This window comes from Macrotis lagotis, chromosome 3 (assembly GCF_037893015.1).
Source record: "Macrotis lagotis isolate mMagLag1 chromosome 3, bilby.v1.9.chrom.fasta, whole genome shotgun sequence".
Lineage (NCBI taxonomy): Eukaryota > Metazoa > Chordata > Mammalia > Peramelemorphia > Peramelidae > Macrotis > Macrotis lagotis.
In genome coordinates, this window is record NC_133660.1 from 236,135,518 (window position 1) to 236,154,001 (window position 18,484).

Genomic DNA, 18,484 nt, shown 5'->3' on the forward strand with positions numbered 1-18,484 from the left:
GAGGAGAAGAATGTCTTAAAAAGCAGAATTGGCCAGCTGGAAAAGGGGAATAAAAAAGCTCTATGAAGCAAATAACTCTTTCAAATGTGGAAAAGAAGCTGATGACTTTGCAAGAAATCAGGAAGAAGTAAAATGCTTCCAAAGAAGTAAAAAATTAGAGGAAAATGTGAAATACCTCATTGGAAAAACAATTGACCTCAAAAACAGATCCAGAGGAAGTAATTTTAAAATTATTTATCAAGGAAAAATACAGCAAAATTGCCCTGAGATCCTAGAAGCAGAGGGTAAAATAGAAATTGAGGGAATTCACCAGTCACCTCCTGAAAGAGATCCCAAAAGAAAAACTTCCAGGAATATTATAGCCAAATTCCAAAACTCCCAAGTCAAAGAGAAAATTCTAAAAGCTGCCAGAAACAAACAATTCAACTACCTAGGCTCCATAGTCAGGATTACACAGGATCTGGCAGCATTTACATTAAGGGCTCATAGGGATTGGAATATGATATTCTGGAAGGCAAAAGATCCTGTTTTACAAACGAGAATCAACTACCCAGCAACATTTAACATCCTCTTTCAGGGGAAAAGATGGATTTTCAATGACAGTGGGGACTTTCAAACTTTCCTATTGAAACAACCAGAGCTGAATAGAAAGTTTGATCTCCAAGTACAGGACTCTGGTGCACCATAGAGGGGGTGGATGAGAAGGACTAAATGTGAGAAACTTAATGATATTGAACTGCTTATATTCCTGCATGGGAAGAAGATATTGATAACTCATAAGAATTTTCTCATTTATAAGAGCTATTAGAAGGAACATATATAGACAGGGCACAGGAAGGAGTGGAATATAATGGTATAATGTAATAAAAAGATGGAGTCAATGGGTGATAAAGGGAAGTACTAGGAGGAAGGGAAAGGAGAGGACGAAGGAGCTAAGAAATTTCACATAAGAGTCAAGAAAAAGCTTTTTCAATGAATTGGGATGGAAAAATGCAAGGGGGAATGAGTGAGCCTTCATTCTCATCAGAAATGGCTCAGAGAGGAAATAATTGGGTATAGAAATAAATTGGGTATAGAAATCTATCTTAACCTAGAGAAAAATGAAAAGAAAGGGATGGGATAAGGGGAAATGGGGCGAGGGAAGGGGGAAATAGGTGATAGAAGAGAGGGCAGATTGTGGGAGAGGGTACTCAGATACAACACACTTTTGGACAGGGCCAGGATGAAAGGAGAGAGAGAATAGAATAAATGAGAATGGGGAGGAATAGAGTGTATGTACAGCTAGTAACAGCAACTGTGGGAAAAATATTGAAGCAACTTCTCTGGTGGACTTATATAAAGAAAGCAACTTACCCTAGAGACAGAGCCATTGGAATCTGAACATAGACTGAAGTATATTTTTTTCTCTCTCACTATTCTTGAAGTTTCTCATTTTGTTGGGGGGAGGGGGTTATATTTACTCTTAAAACAAAACTATTGTAATAAATCAAAATCATAATATATATGTATATATATATACATACATATATATACATACATATATATATATATATATATATATATATATATATATATATATATATATATATATATATATATATATATACCAACTCTCTCTAGGGAGAGCAAGCCTACTAGCTCCCCAGGTAACTGTCTCTGCTCTTGGGAAGCCCTCTGATTGAAAGGACATCTTTCCTCACATTAAGTCAAAACGGTCACCTTTGTACCTCCTATCCATTGTTCCTAGCCCTGCCCTCTAGGACTAAAAAGAATTCTAATATCTTTTCTATTGACCTTCAATTCAGTTTAATACTTGAAGACAATTCTTATCTCTCTCAAATCTCCTCTTTTCCAGTTTCTTCAACCAAACTTTACATGACAGGATCTCCAGGTCCTTCACCATCTTAGTTAACCTCTTCCCTAGATCATCATCATCCTTCCTAAAATGTTATGTCCAAAATTGGCCATAACAGACCAGAAGAGGTCTAACTAAGACAGAAGAATTATTGCCTCCCTAGTCCTTCTTCTCTTAAAGATCACAATCACTCATTCACAGCTAGCTAAAATTCCAAGCTCTTTTCTAGATGAAATGCTCTGCAGGCACATCTCAGTCTATAGCTTACTTGTGAAGTTGGTTTTTTGAACCAAGCAGTAAGATTTTACACTTATCTCAAATAAAATTTATCTTCTTCTATTCAACCCCAAGTTCTATCCCTTTCAGATCATTTCTAGTCCTCAGTCTGCCATCCAGCAAGCCACCCATTCCTTCTTGCTCCAGGTCATCTGTAATTGGATAAATGGGTCAATTATTCCTTTAGTCAAGTCACTGATAAAAATATTTAATAGTAAAGAGCCAAGCACAGATACCTGGGGTGCTCTACGAGACTTCTTGCAAAGGGGTCTGCTCTTTGGTTTCAGCCATCCAATCAGCTCCTGACCTACTTCACTATACTATCTTCTAGTTCACATCTCTTCATCTTTTCCATAACAAGAGCAAAATGCATTTCATAGTCCAGTCCAACTCTTCCCCATGTCCTAATTCTACCCTACCTTAAAAACACACAAGCTCTTCCACAGACACATGCAACAAAATCACAGGAAGCATTTTAAATGTTTTCAAAAGCCAGGTCATTTGGTCTGTAAGATAAAACCTTCATTTCCTCAGTTCAAAGAAAGTATTGCCTTTAGCCATGGGAAGGCCTTGGAGCCACAGTGCTGACTCTTCTAAACCCAAACCCAAAGCAGCATTAAGAGAAGTATTTCAGTCTCCGGGCTACCATGCTTTCCTTCTTTCTGCCTACCATCCTGGCCTACCTCAGTGGACTGCAGCCTTGACCAAGCCTTCCTGCTGAAAAATTCCAGAGTACAAGGAAAGGGACAGGGAGCTGATTCAAGAGCTTGGAACTGAAAGAAGAAGAGATTAAAGGAGTCAGAATTATCAGTTGAGAAGTCTAGTAAGTCCTGCCCATCACTGGGAGGAGTCACATGGGTTCTCCTTCAGCCTTTGGGAAGGATTCACATTTCTGAATCTCCCCCTACTCTGCTCAGAATAGCATCTCCAACCCTGGGGCCCTAGAGGAATGGGTAAGGTCAATGGTACTTTACAAAGAAATAATCAAAATCTTAAAAATCAGTCCAGAGGTTATTGCATTCACACATCTCAGACATATCACAGAATCATTGAAGGATAAACCTATCAGAGACCTTAGACATTGTAGAGTTCCACTTTGCTTTAAAAGAATGGAAAATGGAAACCCAGTGAGAGGTTATGACCTGCTTAAGGTCACAAGCCTTGACGTTAATGCTGACCCGATTGCCTTGCCTGGCAGGCAGTACCACAGAACTGAGGCCAAGAAGGAACAAGGGGTCATCCTCCCACAAGCTCTCAGACACTTGATCTTTTGAGATGAGGGGAAAATGGTAGCAATGTAAGTCCACCCAGAGTGTAGAAAGTAACTATCAAAGGCTCAATTCATCAACTACAATCTTCATTCCTTTTCTGCCTGGCTGGTCTTATGTCAAAGTCATCCCCCACACTTGTTTCTTAAAAATTCTTTCTGGCCATAGTGTTGAAGAATCAGTCCTCAAAGAACTAGATGAAAATTTAAAACCATCAATTTCAACATCCTCATTTTTTATATGAAGAAAATTAGGCTCCAAAAAGTTGATAAAATCAAAGTCACATAGTGAGTCAGTAGGTGATCCCAGACCTCCTGGCTCCTAGTCAAGTAATCTACCTGGTCAGACTCTGCCCCAAGGACTTTTCATCTCTTCTCTTCCTTTCTATTCCTTATTCATGGATGATTTTAGCATTTGACTCATAATACAGGATTTAATTAATAAAGCAAAGAATTTTAAAGTTGGAAAGAAACTCAAAAGTCACCTAGATTGACATCCTGCTCATAGGGGAGGAATTCCCTCTACAGCATTCCTGATTTCCCCTGAGGACTTCAAATGTCAGAGAACTCTCACCATTCCAAGGAGTCTGGTTTATTTTTGGACCTTTCTGATTGCGAGGAATTTTTTTTATTTCGAGCCAGAATAACTGCAACCTTCAGCCCTTGCTCCTAGTTTTGTTCTGAATTTTCTAGCACTGGGACCAAGAAGGAGAAATCTATTCCCTTCCTCCAGAAGGTTATCAAATACCTGAAGGCAAGTCATGTCCTGCTGAAGTCTTCTCTTCTCTAGTCCTGCCTTCCAAGTGGAGTCCAAAGCACTATTATTCTTTAGGGTCACAAAATGACACACCTTAAGACTTATCCTGATTGGGCCAGTCTAGTTCCAATTAGCAGTTTAACAAGTTTTGAAGTACTGCTTGAGATTACTATATGAGTTTTCTCCTACTTCTACCAAAAAAACAATAATTTTAGATTTACTTAATAAATGTTTAAAATTACTTTTCTGTATACACATTTTCTCCCAAGAGAATGTAAGTTCCTTGAGAGCAGAAATTGTTTCATTTTTTGACTTAGCCCCTAGAACAATGTCTGACTAACTAGGAGTAATTTAGTAGGATGAAGACAAATATCCTTACCCAAATGAATGAAAGGAAAGGAAGGTGAGAGGAAAAGAAAGGGGGGAGGAAAGGAAAGAGGTATAAAGAGAGGAAGGAAGGAAGGAAGGAAGGAAGGAAGGAAGGAAGGAAGGAAGGAAGGAAGGAAGGAAGGAAGGAAGGAAGAGAGGGGAAGGAGGAAGGAAAGAAGGAAAGGAGGGAAGTAGGGAGGAGGGAAGGAAAGGCAGAAAGGAGGAAGGAAAAGTATTAAGTCATGTGACACTCTATTAAACCCTGTGCATACAAATATGAAAGCAAGACAGTCTAAAATCTCAAGAGGCTTACATTCTAAAAGGAGAGATGACATGTGGAGTGGAGTGGTAAACTGTGGAAAGTGTTTTGGTCTGGGGATTCACAAGAAAGAAGAATGAAGTCAAGGAATAGTCAATTGACATGCCCTTTCCAGGTTGAAAAGAAAAGATTGCATAAACACTATTTGGAGGACTTTAGGTTTACAATGGAGTCAGTTAAGTTGGGGCCATGTCCAGGAATGTCTGGTATCCCTTGACACCTCACCTCCTCCTTATTTGTCTTCTCTAGATGTTTCAGAACTAACCTAGGCTTCATTAACTGCCACCTCTCTAACATCCTCAACTCTCCTAACAAAGATTTTTCTCCAGCCCAGTTGAGTTCTGGGAACCTGCCCACTGTGAAAACAGAGTTGAACTCAGAAAGTGAAACATGGAAGTCTCAACAACTTCTAAGTCTTCAGTTCATTCAAGAAGCAAGTTATCCAAGGGCCTCGGGGATCTAGAACTCTTTGTTACTCGTAACCTTCTCATCTTCCCAACATTTCATGCTGTCTGTCTCCGATTGGACATTTATCTCTCTATTGATTCCCAGAATCTGCCACCTCCTTGGTATCCCCAACATTCCATAATATCATTCCAAGAAACCCTAGGACTTCTTCTTGTCCCCAGGTCTCAGTTTTTCCCAAATTAAGCCAAATTTGTAAACCAGACACACAACAATCATCTTTGGTCTTGTTTGAGGGTATCTTGTTTGTGAGAGTCTGGAGTCAATAGATAATGGCTCAGTTGGCAGTAAACTTCACAAGACCAAATTCGCCAGAGGGACAATGTTCTATATACATGTCTACACCAGTCTCATTGATCACCATTCAAACCTGCTCTCTTCAGGAGCAGAGCAGGGAGAGGAATAGGCAAGAATTGGGTTGACTCTTCTGCCCTTCTAACTCACAGGTCCAACAGAGGGTGCTCTTCCAATCAAAGCCAAACTTTGAAAACAATGACAGGGCCTCCTATAAAAACAGAGCAAAGGAATGGGTTCTCCATTATATCCCCCATAACAGGTCTCAGGAAAAACTGAACCTCTACCTTCCTGGATGGAGACAAACAAAATAAGAGGAAGCAGCTAGGGATTCTTAGGATCAGAGAGGGTCTTGCTCTGCCTACATCAATTTGTCCATGTACACATTTGTAAGTTGTCTTTTTTTTTTAGGTTTTTGCGAGGCAAATGGGGATAAGTGGCTTGCCCAAGGTCACACAGCTAATATTAAGTGTCTGAGGCTGGATTTGAACTCAGGTACTCCTGACTCCAGGGCCAGTGCTCTATCCACTGCACCACCTAGCTGCCCCTGTTAAGTTGTCTTTGATGAGATCACCTGGGCAGAGTCAGCCTTGAGACTTGAAAAGTATGATGATTTCTCAGATTTCTGCCAGCTCTGACATCCTACACTAGGAATCTGTAATGTGCTCACATTCCCATGGGAAAAGGATAATTTTTATCAGTGGTTACAAGGAAGACCAAAATGGACTGCTTGGTCATTTGTGGAATGAAATTAAGTTGGAACACAGGCAGCGAGTGGCAGAACCAAAATTCTTGATGATCTGGAAGGGCTGGGAGGTTAGGCTAGAATTCCAGTATTTGGATACAGTGAAAAGAACAATGAATTTGAAGTACTGATGAATGCTGACTCTGCCACTTAATTATATGATGTCAGATAAATAATCTCACATCTACGGGCCTGAGTTCACTCCTCCATTAAATGAAGGGGTTCAACTAGATAGTTTCTTCCAGAAACAGACTTTTGGTCTTATGATTCATCTGGAATGAATGGAAATCCATATCAAATCCTACTCTAAGGGCCAACAGAGCAGTCACTCAAGAAAAGGGCATTTCAGAGAGATAGCTAGCCCAGCAGCCTTCACTCGGGTCCCTTTTAACTTGAAGAAAACTCCCAGAATAAATACAGTATGCTTTCCTAATTTGGAGGAAAAGAGGTGATATTTCCCAAGCAACTCATGGTGGCCAACTCACTTTCATTAAATTCAAGAGATTTAGCCTGCAAGGGAATAAGACTGTCAATTACCCTACAGAAGGGTATCAGGATTCTTTGCTACTCCTAAAACCTTTCATCTTCTCCTAGAGTTTTTATCTCTTTTCAAGACCTCAGTGACTATCATATCCCTGACATCTTCAATTGTTTCTGGTATCATCACAGCAATTCCTAGCACATCTGGTTCATCCCTTGACCACAGTCATTTTGGGTCCCAAATTAGTTTCATGTACAAAGTGTTCATTCTGTCTTGAGCTACCCCTAACTGAAGAGATTACAACCCATGGCACCATTCATCCTTCTCTTAGGGGACAGCCTGGGAAGAAATATGAGCATGATCTTGGGAAACCTTTCAACCATTGCAGCTTCCAACCTTCTCAGAGATCTCCTTCTCCTAGCCACAACCAGAAACTGAAAGCTAAATCAGACCCTCTATGATTCCTGATAATAAGAAAATAATAGTGCCCCTAAAGCTATCTGAATACAAATTCCAGATGAAAAAAAAAATTAGTAAAACAGGGTCCAAACTGATCTGCACCTACCCAAAGACAAACATGACCCAGGAGCAATTGGGGACTCTTATAACTTGAAAGAATCATTACTCACTCCCACTGTTGTTCCCATTCAATTGGTTTCAAGACCATATTCATGAAACAGGACCAGGAGAACATTGAATACTCTAACATTGTAAAAAAAAAAAAAAGAAAAAGTTTTGAAAGACTCAAGAACTTATACTAATGCAGTGATCAATCATTTTAGAGGACTGAGAAAGATGAACTAGAAATGTAGAATGAAACATATTTTTCCTCATGGCTAAAAATAAGGATTTATTTTGCACAATTATGCATATTGATTACTAGGGTTTTATTTTTCCCTTTTTATATGGGAGAAAAAATAAATATTTGGTAATTTAAAAGAATAAAATTTAATTTTTAGAAAAACTACAACAATGGACAGCTCCAGGAAGAGACTGGGTCATGGATTTGGGAAAAGATAATGACCTCAGAAAACTGCATGATTTTTGTTTGTTGGTGGCTTCATTGAAGACCAAGATGAACCACTTGGCTAATTTGAAAATTAGAAATCTGAAAGAAAACTGAGATGCATAAATTGGATGGCAGAATACATATCCCAGAGAATCTAAAGAACTAGTATGACAAGTGGGAATCCTAGCATTTCAGATAGATTGGAAATCCTTTTCCCAAGCTTACATTAAGATTCAATAAAACAAGAAAGGTAGAGGAGATGACTAGCTCATAAATTAAGAACAATGACAAAGCTCCTGGAATATAGGAAGTTCCCTACTCTAATTAAGGTCAGGGAGTATAATTCCTAGTCTCCTCAAGGTCAATACCAACCTTCCAGTAGATTCAGGGAACCTATCCACTGAGAAGAACCATCAACAACCCTAGATTCCATGGAGACATAGCACTTTGGTTGCTTCTGGACCTCTAGACCCTCTAAGAATAAAGTTGCTTTTAGGCCTTAGATTCTCCAAAGTTCTTTGCTTTTCCTGGCACCCCCATTTTTTCCCTGATATCTCATGTTCTACTCCAATTATAGCTTCAGGCCTTGCTCTGACCTGAATAGCAGACAGCTCTCAAACATAGGAGAAAGGGTGAGATGCAACAGACCATCTCTGGGTTTGGGATCAAAGGATTCTATATCTACTTACTATCTGTATGGCATAAAACACATCACAGATTTCCTGGGTCTCAGTTTCTTCATTTGTAAAATGAGGAAGTTGAATTAAAATCAAGATACTTAACCAGGGTCCCATTAGCCCTCTCTACCCCCACCCAGGGTCAGTCTATGGATAGATTTCAAGGAATTCATGAATTTGGTCCTCCTGATTCCAGGGTTGATGTTCTATCCACTGTGCCACCTAGCTGCTCCTCATGAATTTGGGCAGAAAATTATATATTTATTTTTGCTAACTTGTAACAGAAATTTAGCGTTTCCTCCAATTGTGAATGTAGGCAGCAAACAGTATTAACCAGTCTACTCAAAAGGTCCAAAAAAAACCCCAAACTAGACAGCACTTAGGTCCCTTAACTTGAAATCCATCTCCTGTTGATGCCTTCATAACAACTGGAGCCTTCGTACCCCAAGCCTTAAGTCACTGCTGGTGTCCAAATTAAGCCAATGGTGAAAATTTGACGTGGAACAAATGATTTGATCACTCAAGATTTGCTTTAGTAGGCACCAAACAGCACTGAACCATTCTCATTGGAGTGGTATGATCCACGTACCCATGCCAGCCACAATCAACCACCATTCATTCCTCTATGCCTAAGGATGAGCTGAAAAAGAAATATCAGGTTGAATTGACTTGTTCCTTCTAACAACTCAACCTGAACCCAGGTGCATCCAAACCCTGTTTACTACTTAAGAATTAAGATCAACACTGGACCTGATTTCAGGAAGGCTTGAGTTCAAATCCAACTTTGGATATTTACTAGTTGTATGACCCTGGGCAGGTCACTAAAGCTCAGTCTGCCTCAGTGTCCCCAATTTTGAATGGGGATAATGACAACACCTATATCACCATGATGTTGTAAAGATCAAATAATGTTTGCAAAGCACCTGGTACATATGTAAATGCTATACAAATGCTTATTTCTTTCCCTTCCAACAATCCTAGAAATGGCACAATAATGGAACTCTTGATTCTCCCCAACAATGTATTCTATGTGCAAAGGATGCTGGGGCATGATCCAAAGTTAATCCCCACTTTTCTCATGATAAGATGGAGCAATGAAGATAAACTTAGTCAAGGGGAATATGAAGGGAGAACACCATCTTTTGAGATCCTGACTCTAATACACCCTCTCCGTGCTAACTGTTGTCTAATCCTAGGTCTAAAATTGACCAACAAATGTTTTGTTATGATTTATCAGTGTAATGTAGTGATTAATAAATAAAAGTGTTTTATCAGTATAGGCAACTTCCGGTGTGAAACCTTCTGCTGATGCAGATAGGCAACTGTATTTCTAGCCTGGGACCCTGGGAAGTTAGGCACTTTGTCCAAGTCAGTGTTTAGAGATCGGGTCCAAGTTGGAACCCAGCTCTTGCCGATTCCAAATCTAGCACTGCAACCATCCAACCACCACATCTCCAGAAACTACAAACCACCTCCTAAACTCCAGATAGCTGGCTACATCTTAGAATGCTGCTAGGCACAACAACACAAAAGTCTGACTTCTTTAGTGTCAGTCAAACAAAGTACTTCCTCTTCATCCTGTTCTCCAGGAAGGCTAGGACCTTCCTGGCTGAACTCCTACTGCTATTCTTTTTCCCAGTCAAGATTGCCCTCCCTTTAGCCCCAAGTAGATTGCTCGTTCTGCTTCAGCAGCCCTCCAACACAGCTGTTTCCCATGACCCTCCCGTCTCAGTTCACTTTCAGAAGTGACCTCTCCATCAGCCTCCACCCCCAGGGTCAGTTCTCCCCACCCCAAGCCCATATCCTGACTCCCAGCATCCATCCTCCTCTTTAGACAGAACCAGAAGTTTCCCATCCTCCGCCCACCTCGTCCGCATTTGGAGCTTCTACCTAAGCCAGTTCCAGTTCACTATGCCTGCGTCTCCCCTCCCTCAACTGCTAACTTCTTGCCCAGTAGGACAGCACGTTTCTCCCATGCTCCCATTTCCATCTCCTGTCCACCACCAACTATCACCCTCACTGTCTGTTATCCGGCCAGTTCCCCTTCTCTTATCTGTCCACCTGACTCAAGGAATGAGCAGGGCATTCTTTCTACATCTCCCCATGCTCTTCCCCATAAATTAATATTCAGATGATTCAATCACTTAGAATAAGGCAGAATAGACATCATCTATGCTACAGTCCATGAGTGTATATGTGTCTTGTGTATGGACTTGGGGTGTATGTTGCATTTATGTGTGCTATAGGATCAGTTATTTCCTCCACTAGCAACAGAACTGTCTTAGCTACTCTGGATTAGCATTGAAACACACAGATTTCAAACTCACCTACATGCATCTATGCATATACTCAGATATACTGTCAGATTTGCTCCCAGTGCATTCTTGAAAAATTCCTGCTATATTGGCTTCACCTCCCTTTAGAGTCTAATTGCTTCAGGTCCCCAAAATCCAGACAGAGAGGTTTTTACTTACCCTCAGAGATGGGAACAGTCAGAGAGGGGTCCTGATGGGGGCCTCAGAGATAGCACAAACATCAGAGATCTCAGCTTCTGCCCCAGAGTCTGGCTTGGGACCCCCTCTCCCACCCTCTTGATCCTAGCCTTCTACTTTTGGACTAGATGTGCCTCCAAACTTCGAAATGTGCTTTCATCACAGGCACCGTCCCCTCATCTGTCTGGCTGCATAGTTTCGGGCCGGCTCCCCTCCAAGAGGCCATGGAATGAGTCTATTTTGGTATCCCGTGGCAGTGGAAACTTCTTTCTCTGGCTCTGTGGTAAGGACCTCAATTGGAGAGTGGTCAGCCATAATTAGAGACCCTGCTTGATGATCCTCCCTGCCGCCCTCCCCACCCCACTAAACCCTCCTAGGGAAGGAGAAAGCAAGGCCACAGAGATGCCGGCTCCTTTCCTGGAAAAGATGACCTGAGTCATTGAAAGGGCCAGAGAGGAGGATGTCAGACTGTGATGGCACATCGACATCTGGAAAGTGAAAGCAAGGTTGCTGGGATCTCTTCCCAAGTAGCTTAAAACAACCACAAAAGAAAGGAACTATTTGAGTAGAGAGTTTATATGTGTTTTGAAACAGAGAAAGAAGTTTTATCAACCACAAAATGCATGGAATGTGACCCTGTTTATTCAACACAGGTGTTTTCCTTACAAAGTCCCCACCCAACTCAGTCTCCAGATTTCCCCAGGGCCCACAGATCTAAGTGTGTTGGCAAATGACTTTTGCTAACCCCAAATGATCCTTATATTTAAGGCCAGGCAGACAGACCAAGGGGAGTGGTTACTGGTTATCTGACACAAAATCTCTGGTAATGAGGGATTCTTGGCCTGGAAACCTACAGAGTTTTCCAACCTAAGCCTTGCTCCCTAAGTCAGACTAATCAAGTTGATTCTGATCTTAGAATAAAAGGCAGGGGATAGTCTTCCTCAGACCTTTATGTAAGGCTTAGCATCCCTCACAAATAAGGTGGATTCTCTGATATCTGACCAAAACCCTTTCACTGTCCTGTTATTGTTGTGGAGTCACTTCAGTTATAAATCTCCATGACCCCATTTGAGGTTATTGGAGTGGTTTGCCATTTCTTTCTCTGCGTCATTTTACAGATGAGGAAACTGAGGTCATGCAGTTAGTAAGTGTATGAGGTTGGATTTGAACTCAAAAGGATGAATCTTCCTAACTCAAGGCCAAGTGTTCTGCCCATTACATCTCTTGCTTGTAGTCTCAGCCTATTCACTCTTGGTATATCTTAAAAAGAGATGAAAATGAATGATTAGCAACATGCAGCCATGAAAAGAGTATTGGACTTAAAGTTAGAGTCTAACCAGCCGGCTGGGGTCTCCACTCTGGGGCATGACAAGGCATTTCCCAGATAGCTACCACCTATGGAAGGTGATACCAGTCTATACAACCATCTGTTTTCTCATAGATTGGAGGAAAGAGGGTTGGAGGGAGTCCTTTCAGTCATCTTCCCCCTTCCCCCTCCTGAATATGAATCCTCAAGCCTCAGTTTACCTCTAAGTAGAGAGAATTACAAGCCATGACTTTTTTGACTTTAAGATTTTGAGAGGCAACATATTGTAATGGTTATCATTGGTTGGAAATCAGGAGACATGACATCTAAGTATAACTATTTTCCTGAAGCTAGTCATTTAACTCCTCTTGGTCCCAGATCCCTATGTCTCCAAAACACTCAAACAAACTTACACATACCCTGCTTCCAGGTCTCTTCTGTTTGGCTTTGCCTCCTGGGTGCCATGGGCCCCACCTTCCACGACTCTCTGCTGTTTCTTCTCCAAAACCTGGGAGACCCCACTCTCTTGGCTCCAGGGGGGCTCTCATAGCATTCACTCAAGTTCTTTGGATTTCCCTTGTTAGTAAGTGTTCACGGATCCAAGATGGGAATGACGGACCAAGTTGCCTACAAAGGCTCCCTCACATGGTCATGAACCCTCTTTACTTTGTCCATGGTTCTTCTCTCTTTGGCTTTAGCAGGTTTTCAGTACCTCCCTGGAACCAAGTTGGGCAATCACCCAAGCTTGGCCTTAGGGCTCACATTCAAGCAGAGAGCTCAGCCACTGAGCCAGGCCATGAGGAACAGTGGTGAAGAATGAACAGAAAGAAGGCTACCCAAATGTTGGCTACTCCCCCCCCCCCCACCACATCCAAGGCAGTCTAACCACCCTGCTTAATTTTTAATTGAAATTCCATCCAACAGCCCAGATACTGGCTACCCCCATCAAGAATCATCCTGACAGCCACCTGCCAGAGACCATGCTGGCAGCCACTACAAGAACAGGGGCAGGGAGACAAGACAAATATACAACTTAACCCTCATGTATATTGTAATGTTCCCTTGCATTTGTAGATCACTTGATAGCTTGCAATGGGCTTGACCACTTACAAATTACATTATTTAATATTACTATATTTATCTCCATAATATTCTTATAAGGTAATCAGAGGTAGAAATTTTTATCTGATCATACAATTGAAGAAACTGAGGCACTCAGAGACTGAGAACCTTCCCAAAAGGGTATGGGTCAGGAGACCAGAGGAAGGCAGTGGACTAACCACCAGCAGATGGGGACCACAGTGGACCATCTGAAGGTCCATGGTTCCCCTCAGGAAGGTTCCCACCCAGACTATCTGAGCTCCTTAGCAACCTCCTCTCTCCCAGGGAGTAACTGAGAGTGGTCTCTGATTCTCCTGGAGTACAGTTTTGTTTTCTTCCCCATTTAAACAATTTAGTGAGTATTGGCTTTGGGGCAAGTGTTATCTCTTAAGTCTCCTTGAATGTGGGTGTTTTGTGTGTGTGTGTGTGTTTCCCTTCCTGTCTCCTCATCTGTGGTTTTCTCTTTGTTGTTTCTTTCTGTTACACTATCTCTGTCTCCTTGTCTCTATTGTCATATCTGTCTCTAACATTTTTCCTTTTTTCTGTGGTTTTGTCTGTCTCTGATTCTCTAGCAGTCTTTCTGTCTGTCTGTGTGTGTATGTGTGTGTGTGTGTATATATATATCTTTCTTGTCAATAATATATAAAATCAAAACATATATTCATTATTATACTTATTGAATTCAACCTTATGCTCTTGCCTCTTAATTTGAAGATGAATGGAACATTGTGCATTTTTTGTTCCACTCCCCCCCAAAAATATTGCTTTTTAGCTCCTGGGTCCACAATAGGAAAATATTCCCTGACCTTTCCTTCTGTCTTCCTCTGTTGACCCAGGACCCTCAAGTTTCTCCAGAAAGCTTCTATGAATAGCGAAAGTAATAAAGAAGAACATGGATGGGTGATGGAAGATTCACCATCCCTAGGGTCACCTTTTCCCCTTGCATTTACCCTTCACCTTCACTTCTCAAAGGGCTTAGGCGAGATAGGAGTTAACAACTCCATTTCTTCCAAGACCTTGCCATATATCACACCACTGCTTCCTGCAGTCCTCCTGTCCTTACCACCTGCCCTATCCTACACTCTCCAAGTCACTGACTTCCATCTGCCTCAATTTGCTCATTTATAAAATGGGTATGATAATAACCTACCTCCCTGAAATGTTATAAGGATCAAAGGAAATAATTTTAATACTCCTATTTAGTAAGTATTCTATAAATTCTAACTAATATTATATATCCTAAGATCACAAGGGTATGCTGGAGCCAAGTTTATTTTTGAGAGTGGTTGTTAAATTTTCAAGGTGAGTATTACCTCTAAGAAATAAGTAAAAATCAGATCTTGGCTTTGTGTTTTATTGTTTGTTTAGTCTGAGAAAGATGATAGAGAAAATGTTAACAATGAAGGTTAAATTTTAAAGTGAACTGTATATTTTCAGAGAGACAATTAATGATTTACAAATTTTATCTCATTTGATCTTCACAAGGACTCTGTGAGAAAGTTGCTATTATTATCATCAGTTGATATAGTTATGGAAACTAAGGAAGCCAGTGGTTAAGTGACTTGCCCAGGGTCTCATATCTAGTAAGAGACTGTGGTTGGATTTGAACTTGGGCCTTCCTACCCTGATAGAACTCTGTCCATTGTGCTACCTAGTATTTACTAGCATATCCCTCTGTAAAGACCTCTATACTTGATTTTTTGTTTTATTGATTGTTTAGAATTAAGAAGGTCATAGAAGAAATTCAGGTTAATTTTTAAAGTGGTCTATGCGTTTTCAGAGAGCTAATTGTTAAACATTTACTAGCATACCCTGAGGTAACCCTCTTTACTGACCATCCATCCCACCACTGAAACCTTAAGACTTCCTTTGGACCTTTGCATCTTCCCTGCAGCTGATCCTGATTTTCAACACTGTCTCTCCTGATTAAAATGTGAGCCCTTAAAACGGGTGCAACTAGATGACCCAGTGGATAGAGCATCAGCCCTGGAGTCAGGAAGACCTGAGTTCAAATCCAACTTGAGACAATTGACACTTACTAGCTGTGTGATCTCAAGCAAGTCACTTAACCCCATTGCCTTGCAAAAATAAAACAAAAGAAAGAAAGAAAATAAAAAAACAGGTATTGTCCTGCTGTTTCTATATGTCACCCCAGTGATCAGTACAGTTTACCATATACTCAGTGTTTAATAAATACTTCTACACTCATTCATTGAGAGAAGACAAAGCAGGAAAGGGACCTGAATTCCTTGTGGTATGATAAGGAGCCTCTTTAACAGAGCTCATTTCTTGATAATTCTATCCCAGACTGGTCCAGCATCTCCTCTACCATTCCTGATTCCTTAGCCTCCAGTCAGATTCTTCCAGGAAGAGAATAAAGAAAAGGAGCTGGGGAAGAAGGGGAGGGAGCACTGAAGGACAAGACAGACAGACAGACAGAGACAGAGATTGACAAATACAGAAAGAGAAAGAGACAGAGAGACAAACTTTCAGCCTAAAACTCTATTTCTCACTTCTCAATCTAACTCACCAAACAACACATCTTTATCAAGCATATAACAGATCAGAGAAATGTATTTATTTTTAAAAGTTCAAAGCTACAACCCTCACAAGGTGCAATCTCGAAAGAGAACATAGGAAGAAAAGTAGATTCAAGGGTGGGATATGGGATCTGAGTTTCTTGTCCAAAGCAAGGCTTGTAAATTTTATGTGTGTATGTGTGTATGTGTGTGTGTCTGTATTTATGTATATGTATATGTGTGTGTGTTCATATATATATTCATCTGCACCTTAGTCAAGATACAGACAAAGTAAATGCTTACAGGACATAACAGCAGAGAATATTCTGGCTTTAAAAGTATGGATCTTTATGAAGAAGGCTGGTAACACAATGGACAGTGCTCTGTCAGAGTCAGGAAGACTCAAGTTCAAATCCAAACACATTATCTTACTAGTTTTGTGACCCCAAGCAAGTCACTTAACTATTGTCTTCCTTAATTTCCTCAACTATATTAATTGATGATAATGATAGCAGTTTCCTCATAGCATCGTTGTGAAGATCAAATGAGATACAATTTGTAAAGCATTAAACACAATGCCTTATTCTCTCCCATAGCAACAATTCACATTCTACACAAGATTCCAAGAAAAGCTACCTCAAGTTCAATGTGGCTTCACCTGAGCTCAAAAGCAAGGGCCCACTCAATGGCTCACTGCTGTGCTTCTTTTTGCTAGTCTTCCAAAGAATACAAATAATGCAAAGCAAAGATATTTAATAAATTAACATAGTAAGAAAAGTAGCAATAGAACATATCCCCATGAACTTGGAACATACTAACCTACAAATTAATATATCAACAGTAGAACTGATTGATGTTTGTCCTTCATTTTCGAAGAAGACCACATCAGGGAGGTGATGCCATGCCAAGCAAGTGAATTGGATTTGAGTGAGGGGTCTGAGCTAAGCCACCAGACTCACTTTCTCCTCCCAAGCCATCTAAGTTCAATGACCAGATATGAATCAGGATGACTGGAGATGGCCCTGGATGGGAGACAATCAGGATTAATGACTTATCCAAGGTCCCACTGCTAAGTGGCAAGTGTCTAAGTCTGGATTTGAACTCCCTGTCCTCCTGACTCCAAGGCCAGTGCTCTATCGGCTGCGCCATCTAGCTTCCTAGTAGAAAGAGTGGCCAAGCCTAGAGATTAAGACATGGGAACATACTCAAAAGGTTCATGAATGACCAGGACACACATAGAGAAATAATCCATTCTTTGAGTTCTGCAGGGCTGTCATTGTTCCTACTGTCATTTTACACTGCCCTCCCTTTGTCTGGCCCTTGTTGGGCACTGCTCTCTATTGAATCTTCATCTAAGAAGCTGTGTCTATTTTTTTCCTTCTAGGCAAATCAATATGGTAGGCTGACAGATGGTAGGTGTTATTCCTTACTACCCAATTCTTCAGAGCTGCATATCAGTCATCTGTTAGGTACAGTAACTAGAAATTCTCTCCATGATAAGGACAGGCTGGCAGTTTTTTAATCATAGCCAATGGCTATGAAGGACCATACCCAGATAAAGAATGAACAGGCTATGAATAAGACTTTTAATTTTCTGGGACTGGCGCTAAATCACAGACCTTTGTCCTAGACAACTAGTTGTTTTAGGGTTAGAAATTCCCAAGGACCTTGTGAACTTAGAATGCAAATGAATTTGAACCAGAACAAAAATTTAGGAATCCTGTTAATAGTCCTGTTTATTGTTTATGGTTATTCACCATCAAGCTGCTTTGACTATCTTCATTAAGAAGTATCTCTCACTGCCTCTTTGGCCACTATTCCTGATAAGCCCTATTAAACTGCTTACTAGAATCCCTGAACTGGCTTAACTGTGCTGTACTTTAACTGCTGTGGTTCTTTTGGGAGGGTTTTTATTGGTGTAAATGGATCATTAGAATTATCCCTTTATTCTTTCTGGACATGTTTAGAATATCCATGACCAAGGATCATGAGGGCAAATGAGCTTTTCAGAAGTTATCTTCTCTGATAAATAAATAAATCTATGTTGTCTGAGAATCTTGGCAGGATGGAGGGTAAAGGAAGGAATATTTTTTGGCAACTTCAAAGTTGGGGACTGTAACTCAGTGCAAGACCAGGACCTCCTTTCCCTGCCTCCCCACCCTTCTTATGTATCTCATCAGCTGCATTGGAAATCTGGTGCTACCCTAACCTAGCTCTCAGATTCTGCAACAATAAGATCCCCAAGTTTGAGAGAAGAGAGGAAGAAGAGTGGGGATTTTGAGATGATAGACATCACCTTTGATGCTCTCAGACACTGAAGGTCTGAAGCTCTTGGCAACTCTAGCCATGTATTCAGAAGCTGTCATTCTATGTAATGTCATATCATCTCTTCAACATGGTCCTGAGAATTATATCCCATTGCCCTAGACACATAGCCCTTAAAGGAACTTGGAACATAATTGCAAGAGGGGACCTTCAATACCCCCTGATGTCTCTATGAAGACTGATGGCAAATGGGAATCAGATTTGAAAGGACTTAAACCTAGGTCTTC

General features: G+C 40.8%; 1 protein-coding gene across 1 annotated transcript in view; it reads right to left on the minus strand.

Annotated features, from left to right (window-relative positions):
• INSC (INSC spindle orientation adaptor protein) overlaps nucleotides 1-11,425 on the minus strand; it is a 130,122-nt gene extending 118,697 nt beyond the window's left edge. The window contains exon 1 of the mRNA XM_074231610.1: nucleotides 10,989-11,425. The gene's annotated coding sequence lies outside the window, so the exon portion shown is untranslated. The remainder of the gene's footprint in view (nucleotides 1-10,988) is intronic.
• Nucleotides 11,426-18,484: the final 7,059 nt, after the last annotated feature.